The sequence below is a fragment of the Marmota marmota genome, unplaced genomic scaffold (assembly GCF_001458135.2).
Source record: "Marmota marmota marmota unplaced genomic scaffold, marMar, whole genome shotgun sequence".
Lineage (NCBI taxonomy): Eukaryota > Metazoa > Chordata > Mammalia > Rodentia > Sciuridae > Marmota > Marmota marmota.
The window spans coordinates 69443-84670 of record NW_026000136.1 but is presented as its reverse complement, the minus strand read 5'-3'; the positions used below and the strand labels follow the sequence as shown (position 1 = coordinate 84670).

Here is a 15228-nt window from a genome sequence, read left to right as displayed (position 1 = left end):
CAGGAGCCAGCCCTGCCATGGTATCCCCCAAGTGGTAGCTCAGGAACATGGCTCTCTGTAGGGGCAACTTGCCACAACTTAGCCCCACTTCCAGTTCTACTTCCACCTCTACTTCCACTTCAGCAATGTTGGAGGGGATACTCGGGGATTCCATTTTGTGGCAGCACCAGAAAGCAACTTCAATAAACCCTGTTTTTCTGTTTTACTGTCCTTGTCCAGTTTGCTTGCTGAACTGCTCCCACAAGCTGATGAAGAACCATCTGGAGTTGTGGGAAGTCCAGGGAGAATGGTCACTGTCTGGCCACTGGGCTTGGTTTTATGAGAGGCAGTGGTGATACATGGGGAGACCATTGAAGTGGCTGAAGCACAGGCCAGGGCGGCACCAGCTTGGCTGAAACTGACAGCAGCAGCATGGCCAGCAGAGCTTGCCATTGGTGGCAGAGGCTGTGGGGAGGCAAGCAAATGGTGGGGCATGCCCACAGATGCAGGTAGCATTCTGTACCTGGATGGGCATCAGTGCTGCTGTGGGGTGTTCTCAATTATGTGCCACAACTGCCCTCATTTCATTGCGGGCTTGGTTGACTGAGCCATATCCCCAGCCCCATAAGATTATTCTCTTAAAGCATGGTGTTGTATTTTATATTTTTTTTCTGGAGAGTTACTCCTCCTTCTTTATTTTTGTCTCAAATCTTGGTAAATATGTTTTGAGGGTTATTGAGATTAGTATTATAAGTTGATTTTTCCCAATGGTTATGCCACAATCCCATCATTATTCATGACTGATAATCCCCTTCCATATATGTACTGTGATGCCTTTTAAATTATACAGTAAATTTACTTCCCTTCCCAGGCTGTTACAAAAGCATGTCTGTTATTGTCAAGTGCTGTGATTTAATAATCTGACATTTTAGAAACGTTCCAGTGTTTCATAATAAGGTGGTCCTCCCTCATTGCTTTTTTTCCTTCTACAAGTTCTTCGTCCTCTTCCTGACTATTGATTCCCTTCATATGTAATTTCTTATGGTATTTGATTGTATTTATTAATTCTCATAAGTAGCCTACATGGGAAAGAGCTACTATATTATTAGTACTCATCCACTTGAATTTGTTAACTTGGAAATTTATGCATGAGCCATTTTAGCATATTCTGTGCTTTGAGGAATTTTTAGTTACAGTGAGTTAAAAGTATACATGTTTTCCTGAGTGTTTGGGCAAATTCAGGTAGCATTTAATTAGTATTCTAAGAGCTGTCCTGTTCTAAAATGGGAATTATTTAGGAAGTGGTAGATCATAGTCCTTTGTTGCCTTGTTTAAATTTTTAAAAAATAATTAAATTTGCAAATAAAATTTAAAAGGTCTTACTTGAATTAGGTCACACATGTGTTAGTGTGGAAGAGTGCTAAGATTACTAAATCTGCTTCATTGTTCAACATCTGAAAAGGGAGTTTTGCCTGGTTAATTAAAAAAAAAAGTCACAGTAAAGCCAGAAAATAGGGTCAATGTCTTAATACATTACTGAACTTCTGTTTGTGACTTCATTTGCTTAATTAAGTTTATGGTAAATTTCTCAAAGTGATAACAGGAAGGATTTTTCAGTCTCATGCAGTTTAAAATAAATATCACATTCAATATCCCAGTACACAGAGATGCTATTTAATTATTTATAATTTCTCTTATATCAGTACGGTACCAGGGTGTCCTTATTTAGTACTTTGAATTTTCCATTTTCAAATTACTCAGCCTACCTGAGAGCACTTATGAGACTGCTCTGTTGGAGGTCCAGTGAGTCTATAGTTCTGCCATTTGAAAACACATGTAAGGGGCTAGGGCTGTAGCTCAGTGGTAAAGCTCTTTTCTAGCACATGTGAGGCACTGGGTTCGATCCTCAGCACTACATAAAGATAAACAAATAAAATAAATGCATGTTGTCCATTTACAACCACAAAAAAAATTAAAGAAAAAAAGAAAGGAATATATGTAAAGATGAAAAATGGTAGGTAAATAAAGGAAAAGTAGTATGATAACTAATGAGAATACTAGTTATTGGGCAGAATGCAAGTCTACAAGTAACCAGTGCAAAGCCTATGTCAGTAGGTATAAATGTTGGTTTATGGTTTAACAAATTCTAGTTAAATATTTGTTTCTTTCCCTTTCTACTTTCAAGGTTTAAGCTGATTGCCTGTTAAAATATAATTGATTTACCCACATGCAAATGTTTTAATGAAAGTGTACAGTGTGGCTTTCATTTAATTCTTTGTTGACTGGCAGTTGGTTCACTTCTTTAACAAGGAATCCATGTATTACACACATGTTTTTTTTGGGGGAAGGAAACCTGTAGGTCAAAACCAAAGTTGTTGGAATTTGTTTTGAATATTTATTGTTTGGATGAGACCTTATTTGGAAAAATTTAGGAAGAAAAATATCAGAAAAATATCAGTAATTCCATTTTCAGCTTGCAGCCAGCCAGTGTTCTGGCTATGGAAGAAAGAAGCTCCCTAAACTGGGAAAGTTTTAAAGGATTTACTTAAGAGGTGATAAATTACCAAAAATAACCAAATACTAAATAAACAAATAAGCAAAACAAAAAAATAACTGGGGGGTTCAGAGGCTTTGGAAGCATCTGAGGTAGCTCAGGTTATGAGGGATCCATAATTCCAAAGAGATAAGAAATGCACTGAGGTAAGTTGGACACTCTTGGAAAGGTAGGGCTTAAAATATGCATGCTGTTGAGATGCAGAGCAGTTATAACACAAAAGGAAAGACTTCAGCTTGTTAACACATGTTTCAAGGTCCCACCTTTTCCTAACCTGTTACTAACCTGTATTAGTTTATTAATGCCTCAGATGCATGTGTAATCTTTAGAGTACTAACTCAAAGATTAATAAAGTAGAACCAGTAGAGGTAAAATGGAATATCTGAATATATGATTAATGTAAAAGGAGAAAGAAAGCAGAGAAAATAAGAATACATAAGACTGTACCTTTTTGGGAATTAGATTATCATGGTTCAAGACTCTGTAAATAAACTTTAAAGCATTGAAATGGTGTAATTTAAGGAAGAGAAATTTATGGCATGTAAATCATATTTTAGAATCTTTTAAAGGAATATGAAATGAGTAGAACAACATTAAATGGAAATGGACAAAATACTCCAATTAAAAGTTATAGACATAGTGAATTATGGGATGAAGTGGTAGGATGGTGTGGGGCTTGTGATTTTGAACAAACCTGGATTTGTGTCTTGGAGGCACCACAGCTGCTAGGAGCCTGAAGAATGCCTTGTTAGGAGGCAGTGGTGCCTCCGGTGTTGCACCTGATCACCTTTCTAGCAGGAGAATGATCATAGGGGTGGTACCAGATGAGATTGCTAAGAAGCCTGGAACACCAACCTGTGGTCCAGTAATCATGAAGTTGATCTTTTCAAAACCAATTAATAGTAAAGCAGTTACAGAACAGACAACTCAATTATCACCATCAGTCATTGCAGGTAAGATTCTTTCACAGTCTACCCCTGGAACTCCATCAAAGACCATAACAATATCTTAAAGTGGTGTTATTGCATCAACTTTTAATTCTACAATGCAGGTGCCAAATAAAATAGCCATCTCACCTTTGAAATCACCAAATAAGGCAATAGAATCAGCTGTGCAAACCATCACTGTTGGAGGAGTGAGCATATCACAATTTAAGGCAAGTATTCCTCTGGAAACGGCTCCCAATTCCTCTGGAACTTCTGGCAAATGCCCAGCAGATTCAAGTGCCTCGAAGAAAGTTTCATAATGTCTGATTTGTTACTGACACAAAAGCCAGTATCTTAACCCAACCAGTTAGTCAGAATCCCAGTAAAAGCATTAAGCCTCTTTAGGAAGCAAAGCCAGTGGTTGTTAATACAACCCCAGTGCAAATGTCAGTTCCATTTTTCCAAGCTTAGGCTATCCAACAAGTTGTCCCCAAATTCATCAATCCAGCTTCATAAATAGTAACTAATAGCCAACCATACCAATGGCTTATCATGCCTTCAACCTCACTGTCACAGATCCAGCCCAACCTCCCTAACCTGCCACCAGGTACTGTCCTGGCACCTGCTCCAGGAATAGGGATTGTGGGTTATGCAGTGCTTCCAACTCAGTACATTTCTCAGCCACAGCAGTCTTCATATGTGTGTATAGCAGTCAGCTCTAATTTTACTGGAACATCTGGTATCCAGACCCAGGCAAGTCTTCCACTCAATGGCATAATTCCATCAGTATCTGCCAGTCAGCCCAGAAAGCCCTGTAATTGTACAAAATCACTGTTTGGAATTATAACGTGATTGCTTTGTAAATGGCAAATTTTATAACAATTGCAGTTGTACTAACTGCTATAACAATTTGGAACATGAAAATGAAAGGCAAAAAGCAATAAAGGCATGTCTTGACAGAAATAGAGAAGATTTTAAGCCTAAGATAGGGAAAGGAAAGGGGGAGAATCATATCAATGTCATAGCAAGGGATGTAATTGCCAATATTAGGATGTCTTAAAAACTATTGAGTGCTATGAGGCAAAAATAATGTGTTCCTTGATATGTAAATGTGTTGGTTGCAAGAATTTTGAAGAAAACCCATAAATAAAGAAAGGCATGGATGCATTTGGCAGGTGAAACTAAAGTAAGAGTGCAGCAACAAACAGCAGAAGACTAAATTATCTTCTCAGATTATTTCAGACTTGCTTACTAGGCCAACAGTGGCTTTGAATATTGGAGGAGGAAAATTGCCATTTATGTTTATAACTAAGGAAGTAGTAATTGGCTTCACACCCAACCAGAGCAGGCAGACAAGAAGAGAGAATCAAAGGCAGCAGCAGAGTGGGTGATTCTTGAGGCATTGGGATGATTTTGATATGCATCATCAACTCTTCAGGAAAAGCAAAAGTGACCCTGGTACCATGAACTCTTGTACAAGACTGATAAATGGGCCTGTACAGAAATGTTAAGGATGTTTGAATTTCTGGAAGATAGTTTAACAATTACTGTATTTTAATTCAGTCCTTTTTAAAAATAAATATGAAATTATAATATTAAAAGAGAAGAAATTTCAAGTGAGGAAATGAGAACATTTTAAATCTTAGTTAATTCTATGCCCCTTCTAAATTGGATTTTTCTTTTAAAAATTTTTTCTTTACTGTACTATATAGATTCTTAATTTCCTTAAGAAACAGCCAAAGCAACATTGGTATTGCCCTGTCATTCTTTAGTTTTAGATTTAGAATAAACACAGATAGAATGTCTACATTATCAAATATGGAACATATTTGAATGACATCTTGGGTTTAGAACAGCAGTATCTTTTTAAGAAAAATTAGATTTTTTAGGGTGAATTCTGGAATATGCTATTTTTACTTTTGAAAATCAGAAGAGGAAGATATCCCCAGGCACATTTTTTAAATTAAGTAGTTATATTTTCAAAAACACACAAAATATTAAGGTACAGTAAGTGATTTTCAGAGGAGGGAAGTTTTTCTTTAATGAGGAATGGCTAACATGCTTAGGGATCTCTCCATTGTCTTTCAGAGGTGGCCTGTGTTTGAAACAATAAAGTGTTGAAGTGATTACTGGGTATTGTTAAAATGAGGTATGTGTGAATAGAATTAAACATTATGTAGCGGTAACATAGATATTCACATAACTATCAAATATAAAATTTATCTGGGATGAGAAATAAGGAATATAGAAGCTGCAACAGATAAGTTTAGGGAAAGAATTTTAATCAATACAGTTCTCTTTGTAGACATTTGAACTAAATTCTTTCAAACCAATACATGATTCTTAATTTTTTACCCAAATAGACTGCCTAACAAAGCATTCAAAATTGTAGTGGGATTTGTATTTATAAGGAATGCTTAATATGCCATTATTTTTACCTAGTGATTTGGTAAGCTGAAGGTATCTGTGTTTTTAAATAATTGCTAAAATAACCTAAATAATTTTCAGTAATTTAATAACTGTGAATTTACAAGCCTTTTTAAAAATAGGATTACAGATTTTATGACAGAAAAAAACCATGTTGGTATTCAGGCATTCTATTAGGTACTTTATTCCTCATTAATTATTAGTCTATGATCATTTCTTTTCTTCAAGGACTCCATAATTGCATGTATTAAATGTATATATAAGCTCATATGAAAAAGCAAGACATAAGTAATAGAAATTAAGTGATCCAGAAGAGGATTCCATTATTCATTAAAGTACCATTTGTTTTAAATTTGGATTTATAAAATTATAGTGTAGTAACTTTAAATATAGATATGACAGACATTCTTAGCACTTGAATCTAGTAGGTTTAATTAAAATTTGCATAAATGTAAATTAGCATAAGAGATAAAATAACTACTCAAGTTATTTTTCAAAAGATTGCAATTAAGTTTTTGGTCTAAATCTAAACATTGTTTATTTTGTATATATTTTGGATTAATCCAACTGCATCATTGTGATGTGTATTTATATACAGTGTGCAAAAAACTGTGAAATTTTGATTATAATTGTAGAGTATATATGCTGGCATTGCTTAAGAATGCCTTGGTTTTAATCAAATGCTACTAGTTTTTGATTTTCAAGAAACTATCTAAAGTCTTAAGCCTTTTTCTTCCCATTTAGTACTCATTAAAAAGCTTTTTGTATTTAGGTATTTGCATCAAATTGCTGAGCAAGATTAATAGCCACATTAATTCAATAATTTTAAAAAACTCTTTGGGGAGGTTTGGGCATATAATTTTCTAGCTCTGTTTACATCCCAAAGTTGAAAGATTACATTTAGTATAGCTATTCAGGTATACTTTTCTATATTGTAAAAACAGGACAGCAAAGTCAATCACACAGAAACATTTATACTATTCTGTGTAAAAAAAAATCTCTCTATATATGTTATATATATATATATATACATATATATATATATATACATATATATATATATACATATATATATATTTATTTATATATATATTCTCTATATATATATTTATATATATATATATATTCTCTCTCTCTCGCTCTCTCTCTCTCTCTCNATCTCCCCTCTATTTTCATCGGATATATATATATATATATATATATATATATATATATATATATTAGCATAGAGTGCTGCCCTAACTTATGGGAAGCTTGGGTTTGAGCCATTCCCAGCACAGAGGGAGGAGACAAACTCATGAATTTTTCACTTGAGTAAACACCATTAACAATTGTGTGCTGTTTTCCAGAAGCATACCTTGAGATTGTGTTCCAGAAAGGGCAAAAGTAATAGGTTGGCAAAGTTGTACATATGACTAAGTTGCATGGAAAAGACACTGAGTACGTTTCTATTACTACCTAAAAAAGAAATTATGGTGAGAATGATTGCTAGAAATAGAAACAAAATATTTCATTATGATGAAATTGGGGAGTTTATAAGAAAAATAAAATAATTATGAATTTGTATGAATTTAATGACATGGCTTTTAAATTTGTAAAGCACAAAATGGAAAATATGTATAAGGAAAAAATAATCCAATTTACAATGTAACCATACATATCTCAACTATTACAATAAGCCATCATATCAGTCAATGAGGATGTAGAATCTGAACAGTATGATTGATAAACATACAGAATACTGCACCAGCTATTGACAAAGTACACAACTGTTTCAAGTGCAGGTGGATCATTTGCCAAAATTGGTCATGGTCTAAGTATAAATTTTAAAGGTTTGAAATAATTTAGAAGTATATTCTGACCATTATGCAATTAAGCTAGAAATCAATAACAAAAAGATAAATAAAAACCCATAAATCTATGAAAAGAATGAGTTAATTATGATGAAAATTAATAGACTATTCTAAACTGAATAATAATGGAAAATGAGACATAACTAAAATTATAGATGCATTAAATATTGTTTATAGTGTTTTGGGCCCTAAATACAGAAGAATGACGGAATAATTGACAAGTATTTCAAGAAGATAACAGAAAGTAAATATTAAACACACAAAAGTGTAGAAAGAAGAAATAATAAAGAAAATAATTTAGTGAACTTCAAAAAGACATAAAGTATCAAAGTCATTCCACTGATACTGAAACTTCCTGGAAAAATAGTTTACCATATCTCACATAAGAAGTGCAAAATATGAACTCTCTATTTATTAATAAAATTAAATAATAATTAATATTATTACTGTCATAAAGAGGTCCAGGCCCAGGTTACCCTCCTGTACAGTTCTACTGAACAGTTGAGGAAACACTAATACCAATCTTAAACTCTTAGGACAGAGTTTCAGCTGATTTTATGAGTTCCACTTAGAACCCAGATTCTAAAACATGCAAAGACTTCACAAGAAATGAAAAAGTTTTAATATCCATCATGGACGTAGATGCACAAACACTCCAGAAAATAAGAGCAAGTCAATTCCATCAATATATCAAATATTACCACGAGGTTGGGATTCAAAAATCAATTATGTGTTCACAAAACCAATTCTTATTGTCATATTCAGAAAGGAATAAAAAATGGTACCATAAAAATATTCTTAAAAATTTAACACCCATTCATTGTAATACTAGTATGTCAGTAAATTAAGGAAACTTCATTAAATTGGAAGAAATATCAGCAGAATGGAAAACCAATGTAATCTTGAATTCTCTAAGTATACTATTGAATACAAGTATTAAAAGTGGACACTTTAAGGTTTGGGTTGTGGCTCAGTGGTATAGCACTCATCTAGCATGGATGAGACATTACACATAAGAATATATATTTTTAAAAAGTGGACACTTTTAGAATTTAAAAGTGATGGAGATGGGGTTGTAGCTCAGTGGTGGAGCTCCTGCCTGATGTGTGAGGCATTGGTTTTGATTCTCAGCACCACATACAAATAAATAAAATTAAAGTATTATGTGCATCTACAACTACAAAAGTACTTAATAGAGAGTGAAGCTAAAACATTTCTCAATATAATTAGTGTTATCTTTTTATATGTTAGGAAAAGGTAATTGCAAAATAAAAATTTTAAATGAATCCACTTAAGTAGTATAATAAAACATCATATATCTGGAAATAATTCCAATGAAAGAGGTGCAAATCTTTACACAGAAAATTGAATGCAATTTGAGAGAAGTAGAGATGATTTCAAAAGGAGAAATCCCATCTATGTTCATGTACCAAGAGGCTTGACATTACAATGATTGTAGTTCTTTCCAAATTAACCAAAGATCATTGCAGTTTCAATATGAATTTCAGTGGACTTTCTCTCTTGTACATGAAAATTGACAGAGCCGATTGTGGGAATTACAAGAAATGAGAAAGTGCACTCTTACAAATATAATACTGAAAAACAAATTTGGAGTCTTTGTCTACCAGAAGTTGAGACTTATTTTAATGTTGAATAAGACAGTTTAACTTATTCAACTGTCTTGTGACTTGTACTATCACCTACATAGAAAAATAGGCCCCAGTAGAACATAATGTTGAAGTAGATCCTTGAGTTAGTTTTTTGACACATTAGTAGCTGACCTTGCAGGGCAATGGATCCTCAGTTTGTAATTAGTGCAGGGTCAGCTGGACAGCTACTCAGGGTGGAGGGACAACCCTTGACTCCTCCCTACCTTTCCACAAAGAGATCAATACCAGGTGAGTTCTGGCTCTCAGGTGAAATGTAAAACAATGACGTTTCTAAAAACAAAAATGCAGGAGAAAATTTCTGATGAAACACCACCACAATAATCAAGGAAAGGATTGGTAAATTGTACCCCACTTAAAATGGTCTGTTCGTCCAAGTTGATGGTAGGAGACTAAGAAAGTGAGACACAGGCTGGAGTAGACATTAGCAGTGCACATATAGGGCAGGGCACCCACAACTGAAAACATGAGTCATCAAACAAATTGGGGCAAATGGAGTGGTGACCAGGGTGGGTCAGAGTGCCTGTGGCAAACAGGACCTGTAACAGTGTGGAGCTTGCCATGAAAACTGGGGGTATTTAGGTGTTGTGAGTCAAGTTACCCCAACCTATTACCCTTCTGTGGCCCTTCTGAGACTAGCAAACTTAGGTTTTTATAGTGCTCACACCAAGACTTCCGGTCTTGCTCTTGCTCCTGCTCCTGCTTCTGCTTGTGGTGAGAAGAGGTAAATGCTTTTTTTCCTTGAAAAGACCAGAGCACAGTAAGGGAAAACACAAATTACTGCACTCAGATATCTATAGGCTCAAAGAGCCCATGGAATATAACTGAGGCACTGGCTTGCCATTCCCCTAGCCTGTGAACACCAGCCAGGTTGGTGTAAGAGCATTGGAGTGATTTCTCTTTTTAAATAATGAATCCTTTGGTGGTTGTCACATGTCCATTAAAATCCTTCAGTAGTTTTCATCAACACTCCATTTACTTTACTTTGTTCATTAATTCTCCCAGAAACCTGAGAAACTCACCAAGAAAAAAAAAATCACAGATTTGCCTAAAGAGGGCTGTGGGAATAGGTGTTTTAGGATAAATTCTATTATTGTATTCTAATTGCATATGAGGCAGTGTTATGACCGTGCACCTTGAATATATATATATATATATATATATATATATATATATATATATATATATAAAATTTTAGGTCTTGTTGCCTCCTCACATAGAGAGGATAAGAGAAAAACTAGCAGAGAATATCAATGAACACTGGGTTATGAATAAAATTGAAATTGGCTGGCAGTATGTTCAGGTACATGATTTTAAAATATATTTTCAGATTCTATTAATTCATCTTAATATAAAACCCTTTTTCTCTCATCCTGCTGTGAGGTGACATGAGTCAATTGGATTGATTTTTTTCCAGCATATTAATTTTTGCATAGGTTTTACTTTAATTTTCTATATGGACTGAGATTATTTGTAGGCTCATTAGTTGCCTAAGTCATTGAAAGTTATCTGTCTTTGGGATGAAAGTTATATTTTAAAATCGAGACTAACAGACAATGGGCAGAGATTTCTAAGCCAATTAAATAACACCTCAAGCCAGAAGTAAAAAAAGTAAGTCAATTTTCTTTCCTGTGTCTAATCTTCCTCTCCTCTTAGTTCTAGCTGTACATAGTAGTCCAAGATCTGTGATTAAATGCTTCCAAATGCTGATTTTTCTAAACACCTCAGTTTAGAATTTTTCCGTATCTTGAAAGACCTATTTTTAGTAGAACCTTGTTAATAGTCTCATTTTTATAATATTGTTATTCTAAATATCCCAAAGGTTGTGTTTCTTTGTTATGCTTGATTAAGTATAGAAATTATTCTTCCAAGTAATAGTCTATTGCTTTGATGTCTGAATGAAGAAGATTTATTAAGTGTGACTTGTACCATCACCTACTCCACACCACTCTGTAGTGTTCCTATGCAGATGGCTTTGCATTCTCACAGAATATCAGGTTGAGTTGTCATTACAGAGCACTGGTTAGGTGTTGTTATTTGTTTATCTGAAGATATAGCTGAGGCTCTTTGCAGAGTTGTTAAATGCCTTTTAAGAAGTCCTATAGCTAGTGAGTAGCATCTCTAGTGCTGGAACTCAGGTTTTCTAACTTACAGTTGAGAACTGGTTTTCACTACAAAACTTGTCAAAGCATGTTCAGAAAATGAGATCCTTGCATGAACTAAACAACAGTTAGATGTTTGTTACATCAGCAAACAATTATTTGGTATCTAGTTTGGTGTTGCATGCATTGACTCTTAAAAATTGAGAAAGTAGATAAATGCTTAATAAAAGGAGCCAGCAGTTAAAATCAGTAGGAGAGATTGTAAATGTGTACACTGTTGATTGCCAGAGGAATTAGACAATATTCACAAAAAGTTTCAAGATTAAGGAAAGATGATTATAGGGTAAGAAGATTGAAAAAAGCTCATGCAGAAAAATAAAAGAGCAACTCCCATGCCCCTGTGGTAAGAGCAGCCATCTTCCCAGGCTGTGCTCAGTGAAGACACTGTCCTTTGCAAGCTCATAAATTACCTCGATAGTTATGCTTTGCAGTGAAGTGTTTGTTATATATCTTCTTGAAAAACTGAGGTAAAGTTCCTATGACTGTTACTCTGATTGACTCTGGTTCAGTTCCATTCAATGTCATAAGGGCTCTTCCTGCTTTATTCAAAGCAATCTGAGTTTCCAGATTCTAAAACGGAAGAGTCGCCCAGGCACCCACACACATAACACATAGCCCATTGCCTCAAGTTACTATTTCTTGGTCCAAGATGCTTTGAAGGAACTTGAGCCTCATGTGGCTCCAGAAAGACATTGAGCCCTGGGTCCCTGAAATCCTGCTACATCTGCCCATTTCATGGACTGTGCTCCATAAACACTTCCTTGTGTTTTCTCAGGACCCCTTCTGGGCAATTATTGCTCCGGGCTCTATGTCATCAGCTTGAGTGAGCTGTGAAGTGACAGGTGAGGAGATTTTTCACTCTTCTTTCATTGAACATGTGACTGGTACCCAGCTTGTTCTCAAGAACTTTCCTGAAACTCCTTTCAGTTCAGTAGTTAGAGACCCATACCTTAAGATCTCTCTTATTCCAGAGTAAGGTATTGGCCAGTGATTAGGCTAATTCACAAGTTTGTTATCATTGTAAAGAATGTTTCAAAGTATTCAAGTGTGTGTTTAGGAATTTATGCTTAGCTGTCTGGTGTGTTAAATTGTTAGTTTTCTGCATAGATTTTGTAGTTGACCTGGGATATATTTCACAGGAGCATCATGTAAGGGCTCTGTGTTATGGAATAATATCAGGTGGATCCACTCTGTTATTTATCTGTCCCTTTAACATTTATTGCTTGCCTTCTACTAACCTGGTTATGCTTGGTACTAGGGACACAAATTCTCTTGGCCCAAAGGTGCTCTGTTTACCTTTTAGGACCTTCCTGTTTAGCTCAGTGAAGACACAGGAATAGTTACAGAGAGAAAAAGAAGACATAGGACTTAGATTCTGAGAAACTAGGAGGGTTCCGTGAGATAAATGTTAGCCCTGAGTTCAGTACAAGTTGGCAGCAGTCAGCACAGGACCAGATTCTGGGCAGAGGAAGCAACATTTGTAAAATGAGAAGGGGAAGGAATTGAACATTTGCACTGGCTTTCAAGTAGCATAGCAGATAGGACAGTGCTCTGTGTACAAAGTAGTGGGAAGTCTAGCCACTCATACAGAAGCCATGACACAGAGGGCTTTGTGAAGTGAGCTTTTATTCTATAAGGGGTAAGAGATTGAGGAATGCTGAGTAGAGAGGTAATATTCTCAGGTCCCTGCACTGGGGAAGCTGTACTGTCCTGCCCAGGGGATGGGCAGTGAGTTTCCCCTCCTCTGCCTGGCCTAGGAACAGAGGGCATGATTGCAGGAGTTGGTTCAGAATTCAAGAATGCCACATGAAAGGATAGATTCCTGTTTCATTCCAGGCACCGGAGAGGATGGTGGCATTTGTTCTTCTCGGAAGCAGAGGCAAATGTGGAGTTCCATGCAGGGATTACCTTGGGACTGATACACATTCACTTTTTATTTAATATTTATATTTAGGATTAGAGATTTCTAGAGCTAAGTTTTAAAACTTAGTTTCATGTATAAGTCCATTCATTTGTAATGATTCCTCATTTGTGTTTGCAAAATTTTCCTATAGCATTTAGAGAACTGGTAATTATTCCCATGGAGAAATGTGTTTTCTAACAGTGTATGGCTGTCATCCAGTGCCACTATGGCACTAATGCTATAATTTAGGTCTCTAAGAATATAGAAAATATAGTTACCAATGCAAGAATAGTGAATATCTTCCTCACTCCTAAAATCTTAAATTTAGTTTAATGCCATGGTTGATAAGTTGATCTTGTGTTACCTTTGGTTTCCACATCTATGGACACAACCAACTGCAGATCCAAAATATTAAAGAAAAGTGATTTCATTTTTACTGAACATATGTGGACTCCTTTTTTTGTCATGATTTCTATACAATATAGTGTAACGACTGTTTACATATTAACTACTTTCCATCAGATTACTACAATAATTTAGAGGTAATTTAATGTATCCAGCTTGTTATATATCAGGTTATATGCAAACACTGCCATTTTAAAGAAGGAGCTGGAGAATCCATGGGCTTAGGTATCCATAAAGAGTTCTGGAATAAACTCCCTGTGTATTCTGAGGGAGGGCTGTGAACACATTTCAAGAATTACTATGAAAACCAGCCTTTTTAAGCTAGCCAGTTTGTCAAGGCAGTAGAGTGATTTGTGAGTAGAGATGACTTTCAAGGGATGAAACGCTCTTACATAGGAAAGAAAAGCATTTTGACATTTCCACCTTATGGAATACTTCAGGGAGGTTAAAAAACAAACCAGCTTTATGTGAAAGGATAGTAATCTTAAGGTTGTATTTTCAAGTCAAAAGAGGAAGTTATAGAGAAATAACTTGTATACCCTTGTTTGTGGGAAAGGCAAACCATCAATGGCATACATGTGCACATGCATACACACACACAGACAGACACAAACACACACACACACACACACATTTTTATTTAGTATGTGTCAACTCCAGGCAGATGGTGATAAACCAATCCTAATTCCCTCTTAAGTTTGGGAGCCATCTCATCAAAAATTATAAAAAGTACATTTCTATTTTCTGTAAATACTAGATTTTGTATTTGGCCTGGCCATATTTTGAGGTTTTAAACTTGCTTGGAATGCCTGTCCTTGCATTGAACTCACCCATGCCTGGATTTTCCTGAGAAGTTAACAACTCTCTCTGAAAATTTAGTGGTGCCTTTTAAATTCTGATGTTGGGATCTGAATTAATTTTCTATCTTGAAATGTTGAGCCATTTAGATCATTAACTTACTATCTGCTTTTGTGTTATGCTTGTCAAAATCCTGTTAGCTGTTAGTTCTCAAGACACCCCTTGTTGCACCTTTTTGTGCTATAAAATCTCTTTCCATAAATCTGGGGTACTGATCTCTAGCCCATGTTGGGAGAGACAGCCACTGATCAGTTCTCTTTGTGTACACAAATAGAAGATTTCTTTAATTTGATTTTAAAATGGAGTTTTTAGTCTTTTCTTTGCATCAGGTTTCAACAATGTACAAGAACCAGCAGCAGTCAGTGCCTCTGTAGAAGGAAAAGGCACTAAACAGAAGGGCCTGGGGGGAGATTTATGTTTGCAGTTATTCCTTTTTGTGCCATTTCAATATATAGGGTCCTGCACTTTATTCAAAAGTAAAAAAAAAATGAAAA

At 35.3% G+C, this 15228-nt stretch overlaps 1 pseudogene; it reads left to right on the top strand.

Annotated features, from left to right (window-relative positions):
• Positions 1-319: 319 nt before the first annotated feature.
• On the top strand, positions 320-4926 carry LOC107155873 (annotated as a pseudogene).
• Positions 4927-15228: the final 10302 nt, after the last annotated feature.